This window comes from Aethalodelphis obliquidens, unplaced genomic scaffold (genome assembly GCF_003676395.1).
Source record: "Aethalodelphis obliquidens isolate GAN/ISIS:26980383/991018 unplaced genomic scaffold, ASM367639v1 scaffold15, whole genome shotgun sequence".
Taxonomy (NCBI): domain Eukaryota; kingdom Metazoa; phylum Chordata; class Mammalia; order Artiodactyla; family Delphinidae; genus Aethalodelphis; species Aethalodelphis obliquidens.
The window spans coordinates 29,066,217-29,079,649 of record NW_020837959.1 but is presented as its reverse complement, the minus strand read 5'-3'; positions in this window follow the sequence as shown (position 1 = coordinate 29,079,649).

The following is a 13,433-nucleotide window of genomic DNA, read 5'->3' as shown; positions in this document are numbered from 1 at the left end:
AATTCATTAACCTGATGCCTGAAAAGCGCTTATGCAGAGCCAGGCACATCAGGAAAGAACAATAAATCTCTCCTGCCAGCACCCTGCCCCTTAATTTCTGTTTGAGCAGAGGTGAGTAACGTTGACCCTCTGGCAACACTTCCTCATCTATAAAAAGGAATATTAATCATACCCGTCTGTACACTTGTGAGGATCTGATGGTACAGTGTAGAGCTCTGTGTAAACCATGGTTAATATTTAGTAATTACTCTTATGATTGCCCAGAAATCAAGTGTTACTAGCTATGTATTTACCATAATATGTGTGCATTCCACGTATGTCACCTTTGATTGTGTGCATGTGGGAGGGGTTCTTTCAAATAGAATATGTCAATAAGTGAATTAGTGACCTTCTAATATTTACTGAACATATATATTATCATATATACACTTATTAATGGAAACACAGTTTCTATTCTGAGCTAAGCCCAGTTCTAAATGCTGGGGATGTGGCGATGAATAATACAGGTACAGATGGATTTCCTGCTCCCATGGAGTAATTTGAAGGGAGATAGACAAGAAAAAAAATTAATATGTCAAGTGATAAACAGCTATGACCAAAACTAGGGTAAGGGGCCTAGAGAGTGATAGGGGTGTGGTCAGAGAAGATTCCTTCTGAGAAGGTAACATTGGACCAGAGATCTGATGGAAATGAGGATTAAGTTACACAGAGGAAAGAGCAGCGCAATGTTGCTCAGGTGGGTGGCTGCTTGGAGTGTTAAATGGACAGTAAAGAACTGTGCCTGGAGAGGTGTGAGCAAGGGGGAGGAGGCAGGAGGTGGTGGAAAAAGAAAAACATGGAAGGTCTCGTAGGCAACGATGAGTCTTTTGTTCCATTCTGAGTGAGATGGCAGCCCTTGGAAGTGCTGAGTGGAGGACTAACATGATCTAACTTATATTTTATACATTTATTCATTTATTTTGCGTATTTAAAAATTGGTTTATTTTTCTTTTTATTATTGTTATTTTTTTTAACATCGTTTGGAGTATAATTGCTTTACAATATTATGTTAGTTTCTGCTGTATAACAAAGTGAATCAGCTATACTTACACATATATTCCCATATCCCCTCCCTCTTGCGTCTCCCTCTCACCCTCCCTATCCCACCCCTCTAGGTGGTCACAAAGCACTGAGCTGATCTCCCTGCGCTATGCGGCTGCTTCCCACCAGTTAGTTACTTTACATTTGGTAGTGTATATATGTCAATGCCACTCTCTCACTTCATCCCATCTTACACTTCCCCCTCCCTGTGTCCTTAAGTCCATTCTCTACGTCTGCATCTTTATCCTTTATTCCTTTATTCATCAGAACCTTTTGTTTTTAGATTCCATATATATGTGTTAGCATTCAATATTTGTTTTTCCCTTTCAGACTTCCCTCACTCTGTATGACAGACTCTAAGTCCATCCATCTCACTACAAATAACTCAACTTCATTTCTTTCTATGGCTGAGTAATATTCCATTGTATATATGTGCCACATCTTCTTTACCCATTTATCTGTTGATGGACACTTAGGTTGCTTCTGTGTCCTGGCTATTGTAAATAGAGCTGCAGTGAACATTGTGATACATGTCTCTTTTTGAATTATGGTTTCCTCAGGGTTTATGCCCAGTAGTGGGATTGCTGGGTCATATGGTAGTTTTATTTTTAATTTTTTAAGGAATCTCCACACTGTTCTCCATAGTGGCTGTATCAATTTACATTCCCACCAACAGTGCAAAAGGGTTCCCTCTTCTCTACACCCTCTCCAGCATTTACTGTTTGTAGATTTTTTGATGATGGCCATTCTGACTGGTGTGAGGTGATACCTCATTGTAGTATTGATATGCATTTCTCCAATAGTTAGTAATGTTGAGTATATTTTCATGTGTTTGTTGTCCATCTGTATGTCTTTTTTGGAGAGATGTCTGTTTAGGTCTTCTGCCCATTTTTGGATTGGGTTGTTTGTTTTTTTGATATTGAGCTGCATGAGCTGCTTGTATATTTTGGAGATTAATCCTTCGTCAGTTGCTTCACTTGCAAATACTTTCTCTCATTCTAAGGGTTGTCTTTTCATCTTGTTCATGGTTTCCTTTGCTGTGCAAAAACTTTTAAGTTTCATTAGGTCCCATTTGTTTGTTTTTGTTTTTATTTCCATTTCTCTAAGAGGTGGGTCAAAAAGGATCCTGCTGTGATTTATGCCATAGAGTGTTCTACCTTTGTTTTCCTCTAAGAGTTTTATGGTGTCTGGCCTTATATTTAGGTCTTTAATCCATTTTGACCGTATTTTTGTGTATGGTGTTAGGAAGTGGTCTAATTTCATTCTTTTAAATGGAGCTGGCCAGTATTCCCAGCACCACTTATTGAAGAGGCTGTCTTTTCTCCATTGTATATTCTTGCCTCCTTTATCAAAGATAAGGTGATCAGAGGTGCATGGGTTTATCTCTGGGCTTTCTATCCTGTTCCATTGATCTATATTTCTGTTTTTGTGCCAGTACCTTATTGTCTTGATTACTGTAGCTTTGTAGTATAGTCTAAAGTCTGGGAGCCTGATTCCTCCAACTCCATTTTTCTTTCTCAAGATTGCTTTGGCTATTCGGGGTCTTTTGTGTTTCCATACAAATTGTGAAATTTTTCTAGTTCTGTGAAAAATGCCATTGGTAGTTTGATAGGGATTGCATTGAATCTGTAGATTGCTTTGAGTTGTATAGTCATTTTCACAATGTTCATTCTTCCAATCCAAGTACATGGTATATCTCTCCATCTACTTGTATCATCTTTAATTTCTTTCATCAGTGTCTTATAGTTTTCTGCATACAGGTCTGTTGTCCCCTTAGGTAGGTTTACTCCTAGGTATTTTATTCTTTCTGTTGCAGTGGTAAATGGGAGTGTTTCCTTAATTTCTCTTTCAGATTTTTCGTCATTAGTGTATAGGAATGCAAGTGATTTCTGTGCATTAATTTTGTATTCTGCTACTTTATCAAATTCATTGATTAGCCCTAGTAGTTTTCTGGTAGCATCTTTAGGATTCTGTATGTATAGTATCATGTCATCTGCAAACAGTGACAGTTTTACTTCTTTTCCAATATGGATTCCTTTTATTTCTTTTTCATCTCTGATTGTTGTGGCTAAAACTTCCAATACTATGTTGAATAATAGTGGTGACAGTGGGCAACCTTGTCTTGTTCCTGATCTTAGTGGAAATGGTTTCAGTTTTTCACCATTTAGAATGATGTTGGCTGTGGGCTTGTCATATATGGCCTTTATTATGTTGATGTAAGTTCCCTCTGTGCCTACTTTCTGGAGAGTCTTTTTCATAAATGGGTGTTGAATTTTGTCAAAAGCTTTCTGTGCATCTATTGAAATGATCATATGGTTTTATCCTTCAGTTTGTTAATAAAGTGTCTCACATTGATTGATTTGTGTATATTGAAGAATTCTTGCATTCCTGGCATAAAGCCCACTTGATCATGGTGTATGATCCTTTTAATGTGGTAGTTATTTCCACTATTTTGTCTTCCAGGTCACTTATCCGTTATTCTGCCTCATTTATTCTGCTATTGATTCCTTCTAGAAAAATTTTAATTTCATTTATTGTGTTGTTCATCATTGTTTGTTCACTCTTTAGTTCTTCTAGGTCCTTGTTAAACGTTTCTTGTATTTTCTCCATTCTATTTCCAAGATTTTGGATCATCTTTGCTATCATTACTCTGAATTCTTTTTCAGGTAGGCTGTCTGTTTCCTCTTCATTTGTTTGGTCTGGTGGGGTTTTGCCTTGCTCTTTCATCTGCTTCATATTTCTCTGTCTTCTCATTTTTTTTAACTTACTGTGTTTGGGGTCTCCTTTTTTCAGGCTGCAGGTTCACATTTCCCGTTGTTTTTAGTGTCTGCCCCCAGTGTGTAATGTTTTTTCAGGGGCTTGTGTAGGCTTCCTGGTAGAGAGGACTGGTGTCTGTGTCCTGGTGGGTGGAGCTGGATCTTGTCTTTCTGGGGGGTAGGGCTGCATCTGGTAGTGTGTTTTGGGGTGTCTGTGAACTTAGTATGATTTTAGGCAGCCTCCCTGCTAGTGGCTGGTGTTGTGTTCCTGTCTTGCTAGTTGTTTGGCATGGGGCGTCCAGCACTGTAGCTTCCTAGCCGTTGAGTGGAGCTGGACCTTAGCGTTGAGATGGAGATCTCTGGGAGAGTTCTTGCCGATTGATATTACATGGGGCTGGGAGGTCTCTGGTGGTCCATTGTCCTGGACTTGGCTCTCCCACCTCAGAGGCTCAGGCCTGACACCAGGCTGGAGCACGAAGACCCTGTCAACCACGTGGCTCAGAAGATGGAGAAAAAAATGAAGGAAAAAATAAATAACTAAATAAAATAAAATTATTAAAATAAAATTTTTTTAAGTAATTAAAAAAAAAGAGTGCAACCAAACCAATAAAAAAATCCAGCGATGATATCAAGCACTAAAAACTATACTAAAATAAGTATAAAAATCAGAAACAAGTCAGTCGCATGCAGCAAACCCCAAGTCTACACTTTCTCCCAAAGTCCACTGCCTCAATTTTGGGATGATTCATTGTCTATTCAAGTATTCCACAGATGCAGAGTATGTCAAGTTGACTGTGGGTATTTAATTCACTGCTCCTGCGGCTGCTGGGAGAGATTTCCTTTTCTCTTCTTTGTTCGAACAGCTCCTGGGGTTCAGCTTTGGATTTGGCCCCACCTCTGCATGTATGTCACCTGAGGGCATCTGTTCTTCGCCCAGACAGGAGGGGGTTAAAGGAGCAGCTGATTAGGGACCTCCGTCACTGAGGCTGTGGGGAGGGAGGGGTACAGAATGCGGGGCGAGCCTGTAGCCGCAGAGGCCAGAGTGACGTTGCAACAGCCTGAGGCGCGCTGTGTTTTCTCCCGGGGAAGTTGTCCCTGGATCATGGGACCCTGGCAGTGGCGGGCTGCACAGGCTCCTGGGAGGGGAGGTGTGGAGAGTGACCTGTGCTTACACACAGGCTTCTTGGTGGCTGCAGCAGAAGCATTAGTGTTTCATGCCGCGTCTCACGCCCGTTCCTGAAGCTCATTTAGGTGGTGCTTTGAATCCCCTCTTCTCGCGCACCCCGAGAAAATTGTCTCTTGCCTCTCAGGCAGGTGCCGACATTTTCCCGGACTCCCTCCCGGCTAGCCGTGGTGCACTAGCCCCCTGCAGGCTGTGTTCACGCCGCCAACCCCAGTCCTCTCCCTGGGATCTGACCTCCGAAGCCCGAGCCTCAGCTCCCAGACCCCGCCCGCCCCGGCGGGTGAGCAGACAAGCCTCTTGGGCTGGTGAGTGCCGGTCGGCCCTGATCATCTGTGCGGGAATCTCTCCGCTTTGCCCACCGCACCCTGGTGGCTGTGCTCTCCTCCGTGGCTCCGAAGCTTCCCCCCTGCCACTCCCCATCTCCGCCAGCGAAGGGGCTTCTAGTGTTTGGAAACTTTTCCTCCTTCACAGCTCCCTCCCACTGTTGCAGGTCCCATCCTTATTCTTTTGTCTCTGTTTTTTCTTTTTTCTTTTGCCCTGCCCAAGTATGTGGAGAGTTTCTTGCCTTTTAGGAAGTCTGAGGTCTTCTGCCAGCATTCAGTACGTGTTCTGCAGGAGTTGTTTCACATGTAGATGTATTTTTGATGTGTTTGTGGGGAGGAAGGTGATCTCCATATCTTACTCCTCCGCCATCTTGAAGCACCCCTCTCTTTTTATTATTGAGTGGTAAGAATTTTTTTTTTAATTGAAGTATAGTTGATTTACAGTATTGTGTTAGTTTCAGGTGTACAGCAAAGTGATTCATATATATATATATATATATATATATATATATTGTTTTTCAGATTCTTTTCCCTTATAGGTTATCACCAAAATATTGAGTATAGTTCCCTGTGCCATACAGTAGGTCCTTGCTGGTTATCCACTTTGCACATAGCAATGTGTATATGTCTATCCCAAACTCCTGATTTATCCTCCTCCTTGCCTTTTCCCCCTTGGTAACCACAAGTCTGTTTTGTATGTCTGTGACTTACATTTTAAAAGCCTCATGTCTTAGTCTATTATGGCCGCTATAATAAAAATACCATAGACTGGGTGGCTTATAAACAAAACAGAAATTTTTTTCTCACAGTTGTGGAGACTGGCAAATCCAAGGTAAAGGTGCCAACAGATTCAGTGTCTGGTGGGAAGGGTCTGCTTTACTGTGTCCTCACATGGTGAAAAAGGGAAGGGAGCTCTCTGGGATCTCTCTTCTAACGATGACATTAATCCATTCATGAATGGATTAAGTTTCAACATATGAATGTGGGGTGATAACAAACATTCAGTCTACGTGACCCACATTGGATGCTATGTAGAGAGTAGAGTGTAAGTGGGACAGAAATGGAAGGAGGAGGAATCTCTAGGAGGCGATTGCAATAGTCTGGGTGAGAAAGCATGGTGGATTAGATTAGAGGGTAGCAATGGGGGAAGATGGGACATTTACAACTCTGGACATATTTTGAAGGTAGGGCTATGGGGATATCCTAATGGTTTGGAGGTGGGTGGGAAGAAAGAAGAATGATGTCCAGAATGACACTAAACCTTCTGGCCAGAACAACTGAGACTGTAGAGTAGAGATGCCATTCATTTAAGATGGGAACCCCTGGGGGAGGAGAAGATTTGCAGATAAAAGAATCCAGCTTTGGACCTGTCAAACTTAAGCTACTTGTTATAAATTCAAATGGTGATGCCAAGTAGTAAAGAAAATCACCAAGTTCAGAGTTCACTGGAGGAGTCCAGACTGAAGATAGAAACTTTGAAGCCACCAGCATGTAGGTGGTGTTTAAAACTATGATATTAGAATAAATCACCTGGGGAATAAGAGAGAAGTTCAAAGGGAACTCCTGGGATGCTCTCACATTTATAGGATGAGAGTAAAGAAGTTGCTAAGAAAGAAAATATTTCCTCTTATCCTGGTAACAGATACTGACTACTGATCAACAGTGATTTTTCAAAAGAGGTCCTTTCACCAGGTGCCTCAAAAATATAGGAGGTGCTTCTTTGTAATATATATATATATATATCTCCCGTCTCACTGCACACTGACTGAATCAGAAATTCTAGGAATAGACCATCAGAGTCTGTTTTAACAAGTTTCCCAGGTGAGTCTTATCCACATTAAAGTTTGAGAATTAGTGCTTCCAAAAAGTTTTTTTCTGATAGCCCATGGAGAAGATGACAGTATTTATACAGCATATTGTATAAATAGGCAAAGTGCTGGCAGGGACAGGAGCATATGGCCTGGAACCCTGGCTGTTGGGCCCTCCATACAGTCTGAGGGGGTCAGTATGCTGGTGAATCTATGATCAATTTGGGTCAAAGACAGTGCTGGGGCACATAATTGCAGAGCTTTACTTCAGTCTGTCACACATAAAACTGGTGTTTTACAAAACTATGGTTATGTGTATACATTTACTCTAATAAATATGGGAGTTATTCAGATGACAATCAGAGATGAACTCATATTTAAGATATCTATTTCAGCCACAAAGGCAAATATTACAAAAATACACATAAGTATAAAATATGAATCACCTAACATCCAAAAAATTCTCAAAGTCTAGAAATTCATGATACTGAATTTTAAGGAAAATAAAAAAGCTTCTTTAATTTCCATATCACTAATGAGTTCTCTTTCTTGTTTTTCTCACACAGGCATTAAAGGACTAAAGGTTTTGTTTAACAGCTGTTTTTTTTTTTTTTTTTTTGTGGTACGCGGGCCTCTAACTGTTGTGGCCTCTCCCTTTGCGGAGCACAGGCTCCGGATGCGCAGGCTCAGCGGCCATGGCTCACGGGCCCAGCCCCTCCGCGGCATGTGGGATCCTCCCAGACCGGGGCACGAACCCGTGTCCCCTGCATCGGCAGGCGGACCCCCAATCACTGCGCCACCAGGGAAGCCAACAGCTGTTTTTTAATGTATTTAAGCCTAAGGTGATATTCAGGTAATAGTTTCTAAAATCTGTTCAGTAAAATGTCATCAGTCCCATGGTTAATTTGGGACCAGCTATATCTCCTTGGTTGTTAACAAGTCATATATTGTTATAAAGAAAAGGATTTAAGATGGAAAAAGAAAAACGAAAACAGTTTGTTATTGTTTACTCCAATGTGTCTCAGATGTATTTAATCAAAACAGCTTCTTATTTCTGAAAAATTATTAATGTCTCAAAGGTCAGTACCGTTCCCAGACCCCAATGTAAGAAACTCTGGTCTAGAAAACTTACATCCTGACATGTAAGCAACTCCAAGGTAGTTTAGGAATCTGCCTCCTGGGGTACTAACAGAGAGAAGCAATGATGAGTGGGGTGATTAGACAAGAGATTCTCTTCAGCAGGGGAGTCTTGGCAATAAAGAACATGTGTTGGTAGAAAGGAAATGACAAGGCAGAAGGGAGCAAAAAATCTGGTAGCACAAACTTGTGCCTAGAGTCCAGGAGTTACAGTGTAAGGAAGAACTTTTTAAAAAAGAAATTACTCATGTCAAAGCTAAAGTTTCAGATTTAAGATATATGTGTCTCTGAAAAGTATTGAGAAAGATTTTTTCATCAGGGTGATATTAGTTACTGACACTGGAGGTGAGAAACCAGTGAAGGGGCTATTCCAGGAGAATAATGGAGCTATTGCCATATAAGAAACCACCCTAAAACTCAGTGTTTTAAAACAACAGCCATTGAATTAGATCATGAGTCTGTGGGTCTTGAATTTGGGCCAGGTGCACCTGAATGATTCTACTGGTTTGACTAAACCTATCATGTGTCCAGGTTCAGCTGCTGATCAACTAGATGGCTCTTCTGAGCTTTCACCAATTATCTGCTGGGACAGCAAAGGTTCATGGGCCACATCTCTTTTGTCATCCAGAAGGCTAGCTTGAGCTTGGTTATGTAGTTAGTTTCCAGGGTATGATTAGTAGCAGGAGAGGAAGGTCTCTTAAAATGCAGGCTACAAATTTGCATAACATCACTGCCAGCCAATGCTATCAGTCAAAGAAAGTACAGGGCAGTTCTGATGTAAAGGATGTGGAAGTAGACCCCAGCCCTTGATGGGGGAACCTTAAAAAGTAATGTGTTCTTTTTTGTAATCTACCACAGCAAGTGATACAGACTGCAGTGTGGAGGTACAGACTCCCCTTCTATCAGAAAGTAGAATGTTCCTATGAAACCTTTCATAAGCCTCAATGGTATAAAGAGATGAAGCAAATATCTTAGGACACATCTTGCAAAAGGATGCACAAAATAAATGGAGATAAAGCACAGATGCTGACAGACACAGTGCAAAGCTATGGTGGCTTGATACTGAGATGCTGAGTGTAGCTGCAAAACCAATGCTGAACACTACTTTTGCTTTTCACCTTTTTTCGGAAAAGTGAAAATCCTCTGGATTTCTTTCAGTTAAGGACAACAGGTACTAATGTAGGTCTTTGGTAATAGTGAACTGGAGTAAAATGAGCTTTTAAAAGTGAGGGATACCTGTACCTTTTGAAACAGGGAGGAAAACAGGAAACCAAGAGTCTTTTGGAAGAAACACAGACAGGAAGGGGTTAGAGTAACATGAGCTCATATAGACTGACAGGATTTGGTGTAGTTACCCTGTAGCTTTCACTCAAGTCCTGCCTTTGTACACTGAGAAGTAATGATTAATATTCTAGCAAGTTTACTGAGGCTTCCCTTAAACTCTGTCTCCTTAAACTTTATCTCCCTAAACCTCTATCTGGAATTTTTCTAGATCATATGCTCCCCCTGTTACTTATGTTCAAGCAGGGCTGCTCTCATACTTAGAGGCAACTGCAGTCAGGGGTAAAACCTGCAGTAATACGCTACACTGATACACACTTCTTAGTTACAGCCCTGGCATTTTACAACATTTAAATATGAAGCCTTTGTTAGTAGGAGGCATATTGTTCTAAATGTTTTTGACTTAAAGTTAATAATATTCTAGAGCTAAAACTCCAGGTATGTTCAACAAGTCCTGGGAAGAGGTAGGAAATGGAGAAGGTGAGTATAAGCAAGATTAAATCATATAAAATTTTCAGAGGGAGTTTATAGATACAAGTTCACCCTTTTAAAATATTTCTTTTGACAGGTAATATGTATACAAGAAGCAAAATTAAAAGTTCCAGATATGATATGAGTAAAAAATACCATTCTCTTTCTAGTTCCCCAGTTTACTAATTTCTCTCACAGGATGAGCCCCGCGTTACTGATTTCTTGTTTATTCTTACAGAACTGTATATCTTCTTCTTTCTTTCCATCTTCATCTTTCTTCTTAACTTAAGAGGTAGTCCACTATGTCTCCTGTTTTACAGTTAACTATTCCCTTTTGACAAGTTATTCACAACTTATACTGTAAATCAGTTTATGTCAATCAGTCTGTTAGTAAACACTAAGTTGCCTCATTCTTTGTGAACTGCTATACTTATGTCCAATTGTTTACCAAAATTGAATCAATCCTCTACTGAAGTTAAGTTATAATCTCCAGTATTTTGTACTGTTGAGCCTTGTATAACATGGGATAGGGGCACTGACCCCTTGCACAGTTGAAATCTGAGTATAACTTTACAGTCAGCTCTCCATATCCACGGTTCTTCCATATCTGTGGTTCTGCATTTGTGGATTCAACCAACCTTGGATTATACAGTACCATAGTATGTTTTTATTGAAAAAAATCCACATATATGTGGACACTTGCAGTTCAAACCCATGTTCAATAGTCAACTGTATGTATAAACACTGCTAAAATGAATGTTCATATTTAATGACACATTTAAATAAATGACACATTTTTAAAATGTGTCATTTCTTACATATACTAGAATATAGCTGTGGAAAGAATCTTAGGGCTGGAATTGCTGGTATAAAAAAGGGTGCATGCATCTGTCATTTTGAAAATATTGCCAAATTGCTATCAGTTGAGCTTTTTGCTCTGTATAATTTTAAAATTATTTTATTCCAATTAAATTTAGAAAATCTTTTCCATTACAGTTTCTGAGCTTTGTGTCATACTTAGGGATTTTATTTTTTTTTTAAGTTCAGGACTTTAAATCTCTCATTTCATTTAAGAAAGTTGATGTTTTATTATTATTCTGTATATTATTTAATTTATTATTTTAATTATATAACCTACCTTCATTTATTTTGTGTAAAGTGTGATGTAGAAATACAATTTTTTTTCAGATGTCTATTCAGGTGGCCTAATCCATTTATTGACTAATACATATTTTTATTAGTGATTTAAAATTATATCTTTATCATCCTACTTAATTTTTGATGTTGTTTTCTTTCTTGTCCCTTATTTACTAACACTTCTTTTGTTTGTATTAGATATCAACCACTGGTTTTACACAGGAATTCACAGCTAAGTAGAGGAAAGAGATTTCATAGTTTGGCAAGATTGATGAAAAACAGTCTGGAGCTGCCACTGAAAGAAGAAGAAACAAAGCAAAGAAGCCAAATAAATAATCAAGAAAGCAGTATCCAGAGGGAACTAGACAAAGAAGGTTAGATGTGTACATCCACATGGTATCATATAGCTAGCCACACATGCATCGCCATATAATGGCAAGGGGAAGCAAGAGAAACCATAAGCCTAGTGTGGGAAGAGAAAGATAGAGAAGGATTTACAAATGATATAAAGTCCATAGAGGTCCAGAGGAATAAAAATTAAACTGTGGGACTTCCCCGGTGGCACAGTGGATAAGAGTCTGCCTGCCAATGCAGGGGACACTGTTTTGATCCCTGGTCTGTGAAGATCCCACATGCCGTGGAGCAACTAAGCCCGTGCACCACAACTACTGAGCCTGCGCTCTAGAGCACGCAAGCCACAACTACTGGACCTGCTCTCTAGAGCCCGTGCTCCGCAACAAGAGAAGCCACCACAAGGAGAAGCCTGAGCACCGCAATGAAGAACCAACGCAGGCAAAAATAAATTTAAAAAAAAAAGGGAGAAATTAAACTGAGATTTATGCTGGGTATTAGGGTCTGTGATGGCCAAAATTGATAGCATCTCCATTCCCTGCTCAGGTTATGAAGCAAAGTTTCTCTTTATTTTCTTTTACTAATAGAGGCGAGATCAGAAGACATGGCTTCAGGGCCCCTGAGCTCCAGAATTCTTTAGATTTAACCACCTAGTCAAGGCAACATAAGATTGTGGAAGCTTCCCTGGAGAAGAACCATTTCCCCCATAAGTAGCAGCAAAACTAACGTGCACTGCAGGCATCTTGCTCCCTAGAGGAATACGGATGGAAGAGAACAAACTTGTCAAAATGGTTCCAAAAAGAAACATTGCTCTGGGTAACTCAGGCAGAAACAGACTGATAAAGGGACAGAGAGAGGCAAAAAGGGCATCAAAATCTCTAGGAAACCAGGAGGAGGGAAAATGTGTTCCCTCTAATATTAGACTTCTAGGCCTAATGAATGATGAGAGAAATGATCCCTGAAACAGAACAAGAAGGCATCAGTTACGGCATGTTAAACAATTAAATGTCTGATCGTATGTATGGTTAAAGGAAGGAAGGGTCATCAAGTGAACGTTGTTAAAAAATGTATGATGAGGCAAGGTTTCAGAGTTATGGGAATGGGAAAGCTTTACTGAGAATTTTTAGGAATAAATAGACAAAAACACAAACTTTAATGTCAATGACCGCAAAGAAGAAAAGCATGATAAACCTTTTTCTTATTTAATTGTATCCAAAAAGTAATCTGTAATGCTTATGTTAATCATTCCGCTTTAGAGATTAAAACTGTGACCTGATCAACTAGACACACACACACACACACACACACACACACACACACACACGTGATTTGACCAAAGGAGCCGGAGAATGCCACTGCACTCTAGTCCATTACTAAATAACATGTCACAGGTCATTCATGTTGGTTATTTCCACTACTCCTTGCCTCATACATTTTCATTTTTCCTAAGTGTTTGGGATCTGCTTTTTAAACTTCAAAACGTGTTTTGTTGTTTACAAATCGAAACATTACAGAATTCCAGAAATCTGATCTTTGAAAAGGTGGAGATTTTACTGACTTAACTCTGTACCCCATAAGGTAATCACTAACTGTGATACTGACATAGTTCTGGAGATTCTGAAAGATTATTAAGCTTCAAATATGTAGTTGGCTGCTAGCAATAGTATTTGAATGGTTGATTGCAGAAGTTAAATGAAAAGAAAAAGACAGCAACCACTTAACGACAGAATTCTGGAGCTGTGTACAGCTGTCTCCACGAGCACCATTTTCTGCCTTTCTAGCTGTGCTGCCTACTGTGACTTCCTTGAGTTTCTATTTACACAATTTTTTTTTCTTTTGTTTTTTTTCTGCGGTACGCGGGCCTCTCACTGTTGTGGCCTCTCCCGTTGCGGAGCACAGGCTCCGG